Consider the following 15,486-nt stretch of genomic DNA (forward strand, 5'->3'; position numbering starts at 1 on the left):
CTCACCATCACCACCTCCTCAGGCAGAGAGTTCCATAGTCTCACTGCTCTTACCGTAAAGAATCCTTTTCTATGTTTGTTTCCTCCAGACGCAGAGGATGTCCCCATTGTCACAGTCACAGTCCTGGGGATAAATAGATGATGGGAGAGATCTCTGTACTGACCCCTGATATATTTATACATATTAGGCCTCTTTCACACTTGCGTTGTTGGGATCCGGCATGCACTTCCGTTGCCGGAGGTGCCTGCCGGATCCGGAAAAACGCAAGTGTACTGAAAGCATTTGAAGACGGAACCGTCTTCCAAATGCTTTCAGTGTTACTATGGCACCCAGGACGCTATTAAGGTCCTGGTTGCCATAGTAGTAGTGGGGAGCGGGGGAGCAGTATACTTACAGTCCGTGCGGCTCCCGGGGCGCTCCAGAATGACGTCAGAGCGCCCCATGCGCATGGATGACGTGTCCATGTGATCACATGATCCATGAGCTTGGGGCGCCCTGACGTCACTCTGGAGCGCCCGGGGAGCCGCACGGACGGTAAGTACACTGCTCCCCCGCTCCCCACTACACTTACCATGGCTGTCAGGACTTTAGCGTCCCGGCAGCCATGGTAACCACTCTGAAAAAGCTAAATGTCGGCTCCGGCAATGCGCCGAAACGACGTTTAGCTTAAGGCCGGATCCGGATCAATGCCTTCCAATGGGCATTAATTCCGGATCCGGCCTTGCGGCAAGTGTTCCGGATTTTTGGCCGGAGCAAAAAGCGCAGCATGCTGCGGTATTTTCTCCGGCCAACAAACGTTCCGTACCGGAACTGAAGACATCCTGATGCATCCTGAACGGATTACTCTCCATTCAGAATGCATTAGGATAATCCTGATCAGGATTCTTCCGGCATAGAGCCCCGACGACGGAACTCTATGCCGGAAGACAAGAACGCAGGTGTGAAAGAGCCCTTAATTAGATCTCCCCTCAGTCGTCTTTTTTCTAAATTGAATAACCCTAATTTTGATAATCTTTCAGGGTACTGTCCTTGCCCCATTCCAGTTATTACTTTAGTTGCCCTCCTCTGGACCCTCTCCAGCTCTGCTATGTCTGCCTTGTTCACAGGAGCCCAGAACTGTACACAGTACTCCATGTGTGGTCTGACTAGCGATTTGTAAAGTGGTAGGACTATGTTCTTATCACGGGCATATATGCCCCTTTTGATGCAACCCATTATCTTATTGGCCTTGGCAGCAGCTGCCTGACACTGGATTTTGCAGCTTAGTTTGCTGTTTATTAAAATTCCTAGATCCTTTTCCATGTCAGTGTTACCGAGTGTTTTACCATTTAGTATGTACGGGTGACTTGCATTTTTCCTTCCCATGTGCATAACTTTACATTTGTCATTGCTAAACCTCATCTGCCACTTATCTGCCCAAGCCTCCAATCTATCCAGATCTCTCTGGTGACAGAGCCTCTTTCATGCACATGGCCAAATCTGTATTTCAGTCCACAAAAATGGATCTGCGAAATACAGATGCCTTCTGTGTTCATTTCGTATAGTTGTCACTCCCATCAATAGAAAGGATTATTCTTGTCCGCAGTATGGACAGGAATATAGGACATGCTCTATAATTTGAGAAATGGCCACATGGATGTGCAAAATCATGTATGCATGACCCCAATGAACAGGTCAGTGTGCTATCTGCAAATACAGATAGCACACGGATATCAAATATAGTCGTGCGCATGAAGCCTAAGGCAGGGAAGACACTGTCTATCCTGCTAATCATCCACCTTCGTACCTATTGTACTATATGACAATTATTATAGAAGGAAAAAACTTTAGTGGTTTCCACAGGTCTCTGTTGCAAAAATGCTGCAATTTGGTGGGGATTTTTTTTTCCACAGTTTCTTTTTATTTTTGTAAAAAATGTGATGCCTGGATGTTTATGAATTATTCTAGTTTTATACCATTTATACCATTTTTCTTCACTTGCATTAGGTTCTTTGCATCAGTGACATTTTGTTTGTAATGCGACATGCAGCATTTCTTATACAGGAAAAAAACGTCTGAAAAAAATCAACAAGTAGCATATCACAAGTAACATATCACACCTGATTAGGCAGGTAACAGACATTCGGCGCAAAGGAGGGAGTGGTGACCCCTAACTCACCTAGCACTGGCACCTGGCTGCCCTGACGTCCCTAGACAGGCTGCTAACATTTACGCCGATCAGGTGCCTCATCCCTGGCTTTACCCAAAATAAGCCCTAGGTAGTGAGTAGGGCAGTGGGAACACTAGTCCTCACAACTAACACCTAGGGTAACAGTAGGGAAAGGACAAACAACACAAACACTACAAACAGTCCCAGAAGGGAAACAACAAACAGGAGAGAACCAGAGATCTGGTAGCACCAGTTCCTACAGCTCCACAGCAACTCCAACTCCACCAGAGGTCAGAATAGAAGATCTGGAAAGAAGGTCTATATCTGGCAACAAGGGAAGCAGAAAGGGAAAATATATAGTACAGTAGCTGGGAGTGGCTGACAGAGAACAGCTGAAAGGAAAAGCTACAGATTCCTAAATGGGACAAAAAGGATTGCAAACCTATGCAGGAAAACCTGGACCGGAATCCATTCCCACCACTAAGTCATGGAGCGATCTCTTGAGAAGCCGAGCGAGTAGCCACCCGCGGCGACCTTATGACTCTAGGCACAACAGGGTCAGCGATAGGTCGTGACACCCTCGTAAAATAACAAGTATGCTGACTAAAAAGCATGTGTTCCATGGCGTTTTTTTACACTCACAAAAACGGCAGACTGGTGGCCAGTCCAACAGCAGAGATTGCTCCTCTAGTAAGAAATATTATAGCTTTTATGAAAAACTGCATACAAATTAATGTGCATATCTTATTTATATTTATATCTTGCTCCTGCATTTTTGAAAAATACTCTGCATCCTTTTCAAAATTCCACTGTCTGGAAGGTAATCCCACTGTATCTAGGCAGGAGCACCGTGACACATAGAGATTATTAATGACAGCTCCACACCACTCGGCATTCCTATAGACCTGGTACGCGATAGGGCCCTGGGGGGGCGGCACGTTGCACATGTGCTCTGTGTGTCCTGACTTTGGTCTGTTACTGAGTTTTGCCTGTCCCTACACACTGGAATCTTTTGACTTCCATGGGGCAGCAGCCAACCACATGGAGACTACTCCAAGTTGTAGTGGCCTGGTGCATTCCCTGCAGTGAAGTCCATATCCCTCATACAGGGTTTAAAGGGTGAAAACCAGAAAAACACCAGTATAACATCCTTAAGTTTAGTCCCAAGTCAAATCTGTTGGTTGGCACAGTGGTTCCACACCCACTGCTGTAACAAAAGCAATGGTGATACCCTTGTTGTACCAAACGCCTAATTTGCATATTAAGAAAAAGTATCATAACTCAGGAACGGCGCCTCGGATCGACAGAAAAAAAAATGTTTTAATCAGGTGAACTATAGCATAGTGTCTATGAAAACGGTTTGAAAGGGAGGCACTGTATTAGTCAACATATGGTATCTCCATAATATGGAACATGTCAAGTTTTTTCCTCCTTATTAAACTACGAGAAAAACCTCAGTAAGCGTCAATAGTACATGTTCCGTATGACATTCGATATCCATAGAAGTACAGACTAGTCCCATAACAGCCCATAACACAGATCCATAATGTGGGCGGATGCGTTTGCATTTATAGCGCAATATCACATCTGGTTGTTGCAGTAAAATGGTCATGGACAATCCAGGAAAAGTTAATTTACCCTGATACTTCAAGATATGCAGCTACAATTTGTGGAATTGCCCTTCAACCCTTCACAGAGATTAGGAAAAGCTATGAACCACCCACGTAGCAGGAGTATTCCATTTTTATTGAATGAATTGCTCTTTTGTTCCCAGGACGTACGCAGGCTGGAATTTGTCAGCATAGCAAAGCTAAGTTTCTCATATTGTTCATGAGATCACAAAGTATTTTCTAGTGTTTTCTTTTATAGAACTGAAGGAACACCTGCTAGCCGAGTTATCACGAGGAAAAAGAGACTGTGCAATAACAAATTCAGACCTGCTAAATCTGTATTTTATCTTAAGCAGGTAGCATAAAAATGACTTCACGGTAAAAACAAGAAGACATATTGAATTACCATCCCGCTGTATATCAATAGTAATAGCACTAAGAAAATGTTCTTCTTTGCAGCATATAAAAGGGAGAGGAGGACAACTTAAAACAATGACATTTTAATCGGTATGTGCAAGATATTGTACAATGTTTAAACATCCTCCTCCATTTTCCTCTCCACTATCCTTCTCTTTTATTAAACAGTTGATTAGGGAGCACACGGCTTCTCCAGTGCTGGAGCCAGAACCTAAGCGTGATCACTTGTAGAAAAGAGGCAGCCCTTAAGTTGCTAATTTACTTTGGCTGGCATGCAGCACTCCAGCCAATATATCTGAAATTATGTTAAGCTTTACAGCCAAACACTCTCATAAAGAGATTTAGGAGTGTGAGTGAGATAATTAAACCACCCTTCCAGGAGTATTGACCTCTAATTGAGCAGAGACAATGGCGGAGAGGGCAAGAAATAAGTGCATTTTCTTAGGCCCCATAAATCAGTAAGGCTCCTTAGGATATAGGTATCCTCTTTATTCTCTGCCTGTGTTCCTTATACTTCTTACAGCCTCAAGTTCATTTGTTCCTGGTACTAGGTTCAATATTGGTTTTGAGAAATGAGGAGAAAAGGGAATGAGCTTGTGCAGCCATACAGGAGACCAATGAAAATGTTTTCCCATAAATGGCTCCCTAGATGTTTTCCGTCCAGTAACTACATCAGCACGGCTGAGCTGCTAAGTGTTTGGGTAGAAAATAGTCTTGTTCAAAGGAAAGCTAAAATGAAATGCGTCTTGCTCTCATCTTCTAATGGAGAAAATAGACATTCTGCTTAAAGCAGCGGCTGATGATTCTCGCATTCAAAACCTATGATGTCCTCCTTAAACATACAGGAATTTAGAAGAAGCAGCATACATCTTAGGATGTCTTTGATATTGTTTACCAGTCGCACATAATGGTAATGTACAGGTCAAGGCAATGCTGTTTTTCATTTCTGAAGAGTGTTTCGGATCTAACATTTTACAAATGAGTAGCTGTTGTGCTGAAAGTGGACTGTTAACTATTTTATGGCTGAAGCTGTTATGGGTACAAAAATGTTGTGCCAAGTTACAAAAAAAGTTGCTAGAAAGCAGGTCTTGCGATGAAGAAGGAGAATAACATATTCTCCATTGTGGCTCCCCAGCCCTTGTGAACCTCTAACACAGCATGTACTGACAACACTTGACTGTCCATGCATGATGGAAGGTGGGGCTTCACAACAGCTGGAAACTCACCGGTTGGACACCACTGTTGGTATACAGTTGTGGCCAGCATTATTTTGACACCAGCTGCGCCAGAATGGTCACTTTAATGGGATTTTTTGTATTACTGTAATGTGTTTTATTGTTTCACTGGCCTAGCTATAGGGGTCGCAGCCGTTGCAATTGAGACCAGTCATTTTTTAGGCCATCTCTTGTCTCTGCAGAGTTTGACAAACAGACATCTTAGTTTCCAACTTTTCCATCATCCTTCCCTCCTTCTCAATACCCCATCCTGCTACCCCCAATACTGTGCCCACTGTGCTCCCAACTACTATACTGCAGAAAAAAATAATCCCCCTAAAAATACTACTACTATGCAGATAGTGTCCTCTTCAATAATTATTGGCATACAGAGCCCTAAAAAGTAACTACGCCAAGCAATTAGTGTCCCAGACACTAGTGGTGTCGTAAACATATTGTCCCCCAAAAGTAATTGTGCTAAGATGATACTGTGCCAGGGTGCTCCCCACAGTAATAGTGCTCCCCAAAGTCCCAACAATAGAAATATTTATCTGCCAGAGTGCACTTAGTGTTATACAGTGGCCCCAATAGTAATAATGCCCCCATACAAGCAATCATGATCCCCATAGTCACCCAGTAGAAATAATTCTCTTTATAATGTGTGCCAGTACAAAAATACCTCCTTATAATGAGTGCCAGTACAAAAAATACTCCCTAATAATGTGCGCCAGTGAAAAAATACCCCCTTACAATGTGCGCCAGTATAAGAATACCCCTTTACAATGTGTGCTAGTACAAAAAAATACCTCTTTATAATGTGTGCTAGCACTAAATATACTCCCTTATAATGTCTGCCAGGGCAGAAATTGCCCCTTTATGTGTGCCAGTGTAAAATATACCCACTTATAATGTGCGCCAGTACAAATATTTACCTCCATGCATCTGTCTGCAATGTGAGGCAATTCCTGAGGACAGCGATACACTAGGAAGCGTTCATTTCGCACGACCCTGCCGCTGCCCCCTGTCTCCAGGTTGCACCTTCTGAGGAAATCACCTTACCTTGCCTAATTGGCAGTGCACCACTGTCAAGGGGGGCCCTGTAGGCCCTGATGGCTTAGGGACCTGGTCGTAATTGTGACCGCAGCAACCACTATAGTAACGTGACTGATAGAGGTACAGAAGCTGAGGAAATCTGGGAAATATACAATTATTTGATTTGGCACAGGATTTTTGGGTAAAAAGCATAAATCAAAACTATGAACGAACACATGTGGAATTATATACATAACAAACAAGTGTGAAACAACTGAAAATATGTCATATTCTAGGTTCTTTAAAGTAGCCACCTTTTGCTTTGATTACTGCTTTGCACACTCTTGGCATTCTCTTGATGAGCTTCAAGAGGTAGTCCCCTGAAATGGTTTTCACTTCACAGGTGTGCCCTGTCAGGTTTAATAAGTGGGATTTCTTGCCTTATAAATGGGGTTCGGACCATCAGTTGCGTTAAGGAGAAGTCAGGTGGATACACAGCTGAGAGTCCTACTGAATAGACTGTTAGAATTTGTATTATGGCAAGAAAAAAACTTTAAGAAATGAAGGTCAGTCAGTCAGCCCAAAAATTGGGAAAACTTTGAAAGTAAGGGCTATTTGACCATGAAGGAGAGTGATGGGGTGCTGCGCCAGATGACCTGGCCTCCACAGTCACCGGACCTGAACCCAATCGAGATGGTTTGGGGTGAGCTGGACCGCAGATTGAAGGCAAAAGGGCCAACAAGTGCTAAGCATCTCTGGGAACTCCTTCAAGACTGTTGGAAGACCATTTCAGGGGACTACCTCTTGAAGCTCATCAAAAGAATGCCAAGAGTGTGCAAAGCAGTAATCAAAGCAAAAGGTGGCTACTTTGAAGAACCTTGAATATGACATATTTTCAGTTGTTTCACACTTGTTTGTTATGTATATAATTCCACATGTGTTAATTCATAGTTTTGATGCCTTCATAGTCATGAAAATAAAGAAAACTCTTTGAATGAGAAGGTGTGTCCAAACTTTTGGTCTGTACTGTATATATACTAGCAGAAGTACCCAGCATCGCACGGGTATATTTCATCGATTGTGCCCACCCCTTTAACAGTGAACGTATCTTTAACAGTAACCTCCACAGTGCCTGCCCCTTTTAACAGTGACCTCCACAGTGCCCGCCCCTTTAACAGTGTCCGACCCTTTAACAGTGACCTCCACAGTGTCCACACCTTTAACAGTGACCTATACAGTGCCCGCCCTTTTAACAGTGACTTCCACAGTGCCCGTCTATTTTACAGTGACCTCAACAGTCCTCACCCCTTTAACATTGACCACCCCTTTAACAGTGACCTTCATAGTGGCCGACCCTTTAACAGTGACTTCTACAGTGCCCACCCCTTTAACAGAGATCTCTAGTGCCTGCCCCTTTAACAGTGACCTCCACAGTGCCTGCCCCTTTAACAGTAACCACCCCTTTAACAGTGACCTCCACAGTGAACGCCAATTTAATAGTGGCCGCCACAGTGTCCGTCCCTTTAACTGTGATCTCCACAATGCCCACCCCTTTAACAGTGACTTCCACAGTGCCCGCCCTTTTAATAGTGACTTCCACAGTGCCCGCCCCTTTAATATTGACCTCCACAGTGCTTTCCCCTATAACAATGACCTTCACAGTGCACTCCCCTTTAATAGTGCCCCTTTAACAGTGACCTCCACAGTGCCCGCCCCTTTAACAGTGACTGCCTTTTTAACAGTGATCTCCACAGTGCCCGCTCTTTTAATAGTGACCTCCACAGTGCCCGCCCCTTTAACAGTGACCTCAACTGTGACCTCCACAATACCCACCCCTTTAAAAGTGACCGCCGCTTTAACAGTGACTTCCACAGTGCCCGCCCCTTTAACAGTGACCTTAACAGTACCCGCCCCTTTAACAGTGACTTCCACAGTGCCCGCCCCCTTTAACATTGACCACCCTTTTAACAGTGACCTTCAGAGTGGTTGCCCCTTTAACATTGACTTCTACAGGCCCTGCCCCTTTAACAGAGACCTCCAGTGACTGCCCCTATAACAGTGACCTCCATAGTGCCCGTCCCTTTAAAAGTGACTTCCACAGTGCCCGCCCCTTTAACAGTGACCTCCACAGTGCCCGCCCCTTTAACAGTAAATGCCTATTTAACAGTGACCTCCACAGTGCCCACCCCTTTAATAGTGACCTCCAGAGTGTCCGCCCCTTTAACAGTGACCTCCACAATGCCCATCTCTTTAACAGTGGCCGCCCCTTTAACAGTGACCTCCACAGTGCTCGCCCCTTTAACAGTGACCTCCACATTGCCCGTCCCTTTAATTGTGACCGCCTTTTTAACAGTGACCTCCACAGTACCCTCCCCCTTTAACAGTGAACTCCACAGCGGCCGGACGTTTAATAGTGGACCCTTCCCCCATGCATGTAGCAGTGTAGTTGTGCCGTCATACGTCATATGACTGAATATTTAAAGGGCTTCTGTCACCCCACTAAAGTAATTTTTTTTTTTTTGGGCTAGTTAAATTACTTATATTGCGATATATGAAAATATAATGGTCTTACTTACTTTGACTAAGCAGTTTCTTCTAAAAACGAAGTTTTATAATATGTAAATTAGGTCTCTACCAGCAAGTAGGGCGGCTACTTGCTGGTAGCAGCTGCAGAAAACCGCCCCCTCGTTGTGTTGATTGACAGGGCCAGCCGTGATCTCCTCCTCCGGCCAGCCCTGTCGGCATTTCAAAAATCGCGCGCCTGTGTTCGTTTGGCGCAGGCGTTTTGAGATGAGGAGGCTCGTCTCCTCAGAACTCCCTCAGTGCGCCTGCGCCGATGACATCACCGAAATAGAAGACGTCATCGGCGCAGGCGCACTGAGGGAGTGCTGAGGAGGCGAGCCTCCTCATCTCAGAGCGCCTGCGCCGAATGAACACAGGCACGCGATTTTTGAAATGCCGACAGGGCTGGCCGGAGGAGGAGATCCCGGTTGGCCCTGTCAATCAACACGACGAGGGGGCGGTTTTCTGCAGCTGCTACCAGCAAGTAGCCGCCCTACTTGCTGGTAGAGACCTAATTTACATATTATAAAACTTTGTTTTTAGAAGAAACTGCTGAATCAAAGTAAGTAAGACCATTATATTTTCATATATCGCAATATAAGTAATTTAACTAGCCCAAAAAAAAAAAAGACTTTAGTGGGGTGACAGAAGCCCTTTAAGGACCTGCGAACTGCTAAAACCTGTGATCAGTTGTCATGGCAACCTGGAATAGGACCTGCGAGCTTCTATTGGCTAATAAGGGACATGTGACCGTGTTAATGGCAGTTTGGATTTTAATGAAAGGCTTGCCTGCTTCTATTGGCTAATGCAGGTCTAAAACCTTCCCGGACACCTGAAGTACCTTTGTGCCAAATTTGGTGAAGATCAGTCCAGTTGTTTGGTCATAAAGAACGTCTAGGCAGACAGACAGAAACTCATTTTTATATATATAAGATATATATATATATATATATATATATATATACTAGCAGAAGGACCCGACTTCGCATGGGTATATTCATCTATTTCATTTTATGTTTCCGTGTGTCGTAAAAATATTTCAAGTTTCCTCATAACAATGACCTCTACAGTACCCACCCCATTAACAATGACCTCCACAGTGCCCGCACCTTTAACATTGACTTCCACAGTGGCCGCCCCTTTAACATTGACCTCCACAGTGCTTTCCCCTATAACAATGACCTTCACAGTGCACGCCCCTTTAATAGTGCCCCTTTAACAGTGACCTTCACAGTGCCCGCCCCTTTAACAGTGACTTCCACAGTGCCCGCCCCTTTAACAGTGACCTCCACAGTGCCTGCCCCTTTAAAAATGACTTTCACAGTGACCGCCCCTTTAACAGTGACTTTCACAGTGATCGCCCCTTTAACAGTGACTTTTACAGTGACCGCCCCTTTACCAGTGACTTTCACAGTGACCGACCCTTTAACAGTGACTTTCATAGTGACCGTCCCTTTAACAGTGACTTTCACAGTGACCGCCCCTTTAACTGTGACTTTCACAGTGACTGCCACTTTAATAGTGACTTTTACAGTGCCCGCCCCTTTAACATTGGCCGCCCCTTTAACAGTGACTTTTCCTAGCGACCGCCCCTTTAATAGTGACTTTCACAGTCACCGCCTCTTTAACAGTGACTTACAGTGACCACCCCTTTAACAGTAACAGCCCCTGTAACAGTAACTTTCACAGTGACCGCCCCTTTAACAGTGACTTTCACAGTGACCGACCGTTTAACAGTGACTTTCAGAGACCGCCCCTTTAACAGTGACTTTCACAGTGACCACTCCTTTAACAGTGACAGCCCCTTTAACAGTGACTTTCACAGTGACCGCCCCTTTAACAGTGACTTTCACAGTGACCGACCCTTTAACAGTGAATTTCATAGTGCCTGCCCCTTTAACAGTGACTTTCACAGTGACTGCCCCTTTAACTGTGACTTTCACAGTGACTGCCCCATTAACAGGGACTTTCACAGTGCCCGCCCCTTTAACAGTGGCCGCCCCTTTAAAAGTGACTTTCATAGTGACTGCCCCTTTAATAGTGACTTTCACAGTCATCGCCCCTTTAACAGTGACTTTCAGTGACCGCCCCTTTAACAGGGACTTTCATAGTGACCGCCCCTTTAATAGTGACTTTCACAGTGACCGCCCCTTTAATAGTGACTTTCACAGTGGCCACCCATTTACAAATGACTTTCAAAGTGACCGCCCCTTTAACAGTGACCACTACAATATAGAGCTGCATGGCCAGTTGCTAAAAAATAAATAAAAATATGAGACTTCTGCTGTATAGGAATACTTACTAATAGTAAGTATTCCTATACAGCAGAAGTCTCATATATATTTATTTATTTATTTATTTTAAAGTAACTAGCCATGCAGCTCTATAATGTAGTGGTTAAGGTTCTTGGCTGTAATGTAGAAGGTTGTGAGTTCAAATCCAGCTAGAACTTTTCGGAAATAGAGGCTAAGGCCTCATGCACACGACCGTATTTTTTCACGGTCCGCAAAACGGGGTTACGTTGGTCCGTGATCCGTGACCGTTTTTTCGTCCATGGGTCTTCCTTGATTTTTGGAGGATCCACGGAATTGAAAAAAAAGTCGTTTTGGTGTCCGCCTGGCTGTGCGGAGCCAAACGGATCCGTCCTGAATTATAATGCAAGTCAATAGGGACGGATCCGTTTGACGTTGACACAATATGGTGCAATTTCAAACGGATCCGTCCCCCATTGACTTTCAATGTAAAGTCAGGAGTTAATATACCATAGGATCGGAATTTTCTCCAATCCGATGGTATATTTTAACTTGAAGCGTCCCCATCACCATGGGAACGCCTCTATGTTAGAATATACCATCGGATTTGAGTTACATCGTGAAACTCAGATCCGACAGTATATTCTAACACAGAGGCGTTCCCATAGTGATGGGGACGCTTCTAGTTAGAATATACTACGAACTGTGTACATGACTGCCCCCTGCTGCCTGGCAGCACCCGATCTTTTACAGGGGGCTGTGATCAGCACAATTAACCCTTCAGGTGCCGCACCTGAAGGGGTTAATTGTGCGCATCATAGCCCCCTGTAAGAGATCAGACCCCCCTCCCTCCCCAGTTTGAATATCATTGGTGGCCAGTGTGCGCCCCCCCTCTATTGTAATATCATTGGTGGCTAGTGTGTGGCCTCTGTCGGCCCCCCTCCCTCCCTTTATTGTAATATCATTGGTGGCCAATGAGCCCCCCCCTAGCCCCCCTCCCTCTATTGTAATATCATTGGTGGCCAGTGTGCGGCCTCCGTCGGCCCCCCTCCCTCCCTTTATTTTAATATCATTGGTGGCCAGTGTGCGCCCCCCCCCCCGGCCCCCCCTCTATTGTATTAATATCATTGGTGGCCAGTGTGCGGCCCCCCCCCCCCCCCCGATCATTGGTGGCAGCGGAGATTCCGATCGGAGTCCCAGTTTAATCGCTCGGTAACCATGGCAACCAGGACGCTACTGCATATTACAATATTGGAAGCATCATACTTACCTGCTGCGCTGTCTGTGACCGGCCGGGAGCTCCTCCTACTGGTAAGTGACAGGTTTGTGCAGCGCATTGCTTAATGATCTGTCACTTACCAGTAGGAGGAGCTCCCGGCCGGTCACAGACAGCGCAGCAGGTAAGTATGATGCTTCTAATAATGTAATATTGCTAAGTAACCATGGCAACCAGGGCTGCAGTAGCGTCCTGGTTGCCATGGTTACCGATCGGAGCCCCAGAGCGATTAAACTGGGACTCCGATCGGAATCTCCGCTGCCACCAATGATTGGGGGGGGGAGAGGGGAGGCCGCACACTGGCCACCAATGATATTAATACAATAGAGGGGGGCCGCACACTGGCCACCAATGATATTACAATAGAGGGAGGGGGGGGCCGCACACTGGCCACCAATGATATTACAATAAAGGGAGGGAGGGGGGGGGCGACGGAGGCCGCACACTGGCCACCAATGATATTACAATAGAGGGAGGGGGGGCCGGGGGGGCCGCACTGGCCACCAATGAAATTAAAACTGGGGAGGGAGGGGGGTCTGTCCCCTGCTGCCTGGCAGCCCCTGATCTCTTATAGGGGGCTATGATATGCACAATTAACCCCTTCAGGTGCAGCACCTGAGGGTTTAATTGTGCGGATCACAGCCCCCTGTAAGAGATTGGGTGCTGCCAGGCAGCAGGGGGCAGTCCTGTACACAGTTCGTAGTATATTCTAACTAGAAGCGTCCCCATCACTATGGGAGCGCCTCTGTGTTAGGCTACTTTCACACCTGCGTTCAGGTGTCCGCTCGTGAGCTCCGTTTGAAGGGGCTCACGAGCGGTCCAGAACGCAGCCGTCTGGCCCTAATGCATTCTCAGTGGAGGCAGATCCGCTGAGAATGCATCCGCCTGCCAGCGCTCAGCCTCCGCTCCGCTCAGTGAGCGGACACCTGAACGCTGCTTGCAGCGTTCGGGTGTCCGCCTGGCCGTGCGGAGGCGAGCGGATCCGTCCAGACTTATAATGAAAGTCAATGGGGACGGATCCGCTTGAAGATGACACCATATGGCTCAATCTTCAAGCGGATCCGTTCCCCATTGACTTTTAATGTAAAGTCTGAACGGATCCGCTCAGGCTACTTTCAGACTTAGAAAATTTTCTAAGTAATAATGCAGACGGATCCGTTCTGAACGGATGCAAACGTCTGCATTATCGGAGCGGATCCGTCTGATGAAACATCAGACGGATCCGCTCCGAACACTAGTGTGAAAGTAGCCTTAGAATATACTGTCGGATATGAGTTTTCACAAAGTGAAAACTCATCTCTGAAAAAGCTTTTATGCAGACGGATCTTCGGATCCGTCTGTATGAAAGTAACCTACGGCCACGGATCACGGACGCGGATGCCAATCTTGTGTGCATCCGTGTTCTTTCACGGACCCATTGACTTGAATGGGTCCGTGAACCGTTGTCCGTCAAAAAAATAGGACAGGTCATATTTTTTTGACGGAGAGGAAACACGGATCACTGATGCGGCTGCAAAACGGTGCATTTTCCGATTTTTCCACGGACCCATTGAAAGTCAATGGGTCCGCGAAAAAAAACGGAAAACAGCACAACGGCCACGGATGCACACAACGGTCGTGTGCATGAGGCCTAAATTAGATTTAAATACACTGACTCGAGCACACGAGATATTCGGCCGAGCATAGCGATGCTCGAGGAGCCGAACTGGTGTTCTGCCGAGCATGCTCGCCCATCACTAGTATTCACCCTATGTTGCTGGACATGAATCCTGGACTCCTCTTCCATCAGTGATAAGTTCCTTTACTACACAATACAGAAATGGACATTTTTGATATACGCAAGCTGTATAAAAATATTATGATATTTGTTTAATGGCTCCAAATTAGGTGATTTGTTCCATTTCATTTAGTGGTTATTTATGAGTAAAAATGCAGCAAATGTGCCTATATCCAATAGATGCATTGGCAGAATTTTTCACCACAAAATATAAAAAAACAAAATGCCCCCCCTCTTAAAGAGGACCTTTCACCTGGATATCTATAATCTAATTATTTTACTTCCTTATAGTGCGTCCCCCAGTGATGTCTTTGCAATTTTATTTTTCTAAAGAACCCCCCGTTCGTCCGCTGTGGTGCCCGTATCTTTTGGCGTCTCATATGCTAATGAGGCAACTTGGTTATACTAGGCGTGAACTTGAAGTTCTCCTGGGCGCGGTTATCTTCTCCCTGGCTGTGAGCGCATCTAATCAGAGCGCCCCGCTCTTAGCCAGGGAGAAGGAGCTAAAGGGGGGGTTCTTTAGAGAGAAAAAAATTAGCAAAGAGGTCACTGGGGGACGCACTATAAGGTAGTATAATAATTAGATTATAGATATCCAGGTGAAAGGTCCTCTTTAATCTTAGTTCAGACTAGCACCTATCCCTATCATAGCATAATAGAGAATGTAGAAAAATTAGTTTTACTGTCCTAAAGTTAGACAATAACACTAGATGAGACATGCAGAAACTGCACCAAATTTATCCCACTGCAATAAGCGTGACACATATTGCTAGACGTGTTAGATGCATTTCCTTTCCTTTAGTCCCCTCTTAGCTGGCTTAGTTTATGCCAAAATAATGTTACTTGCCATTAATCAATATGACACTTTTTATGGCTCCTCTTAGCCATAGCAATTTGCAAACTGTACAGCAAGGCATAAAATGAGTACAGTTTGCTTGGTAAATCAAAATCAATATCTAAATTCTTTCACCCCTGCTGATCACCTGCTTCAAGAGGCCGCAGCGCTCTCACTAGGCCACTGATGTCACTTTTATCAGTCACATGGACTAGGTGCTGCCCTGGAGCACCATAGCCATACAGCAGACACCCGTGACTAATGTCGACAATCGGCAATAATGCTGACCGTGGTTATTTAACCCCTCAGATGCCGTGTTCAAATGTGACAGAGTCTGAGAGAGCTAAAACCCGGAAGTGCGC

Source organism: Bufo bufo, chromosome 1, assembly GCF_905171765.1.
Source record: "Bufo bufo chromosome 1, aBufBuf1.1, whole genome shotgun sequence".
Classification (NCBI taxonomy): Eukaryota; Metazoa; Chordata; class Amphibia; order Anura; family Bufonidae; genus Bufo; species Bufo bufo.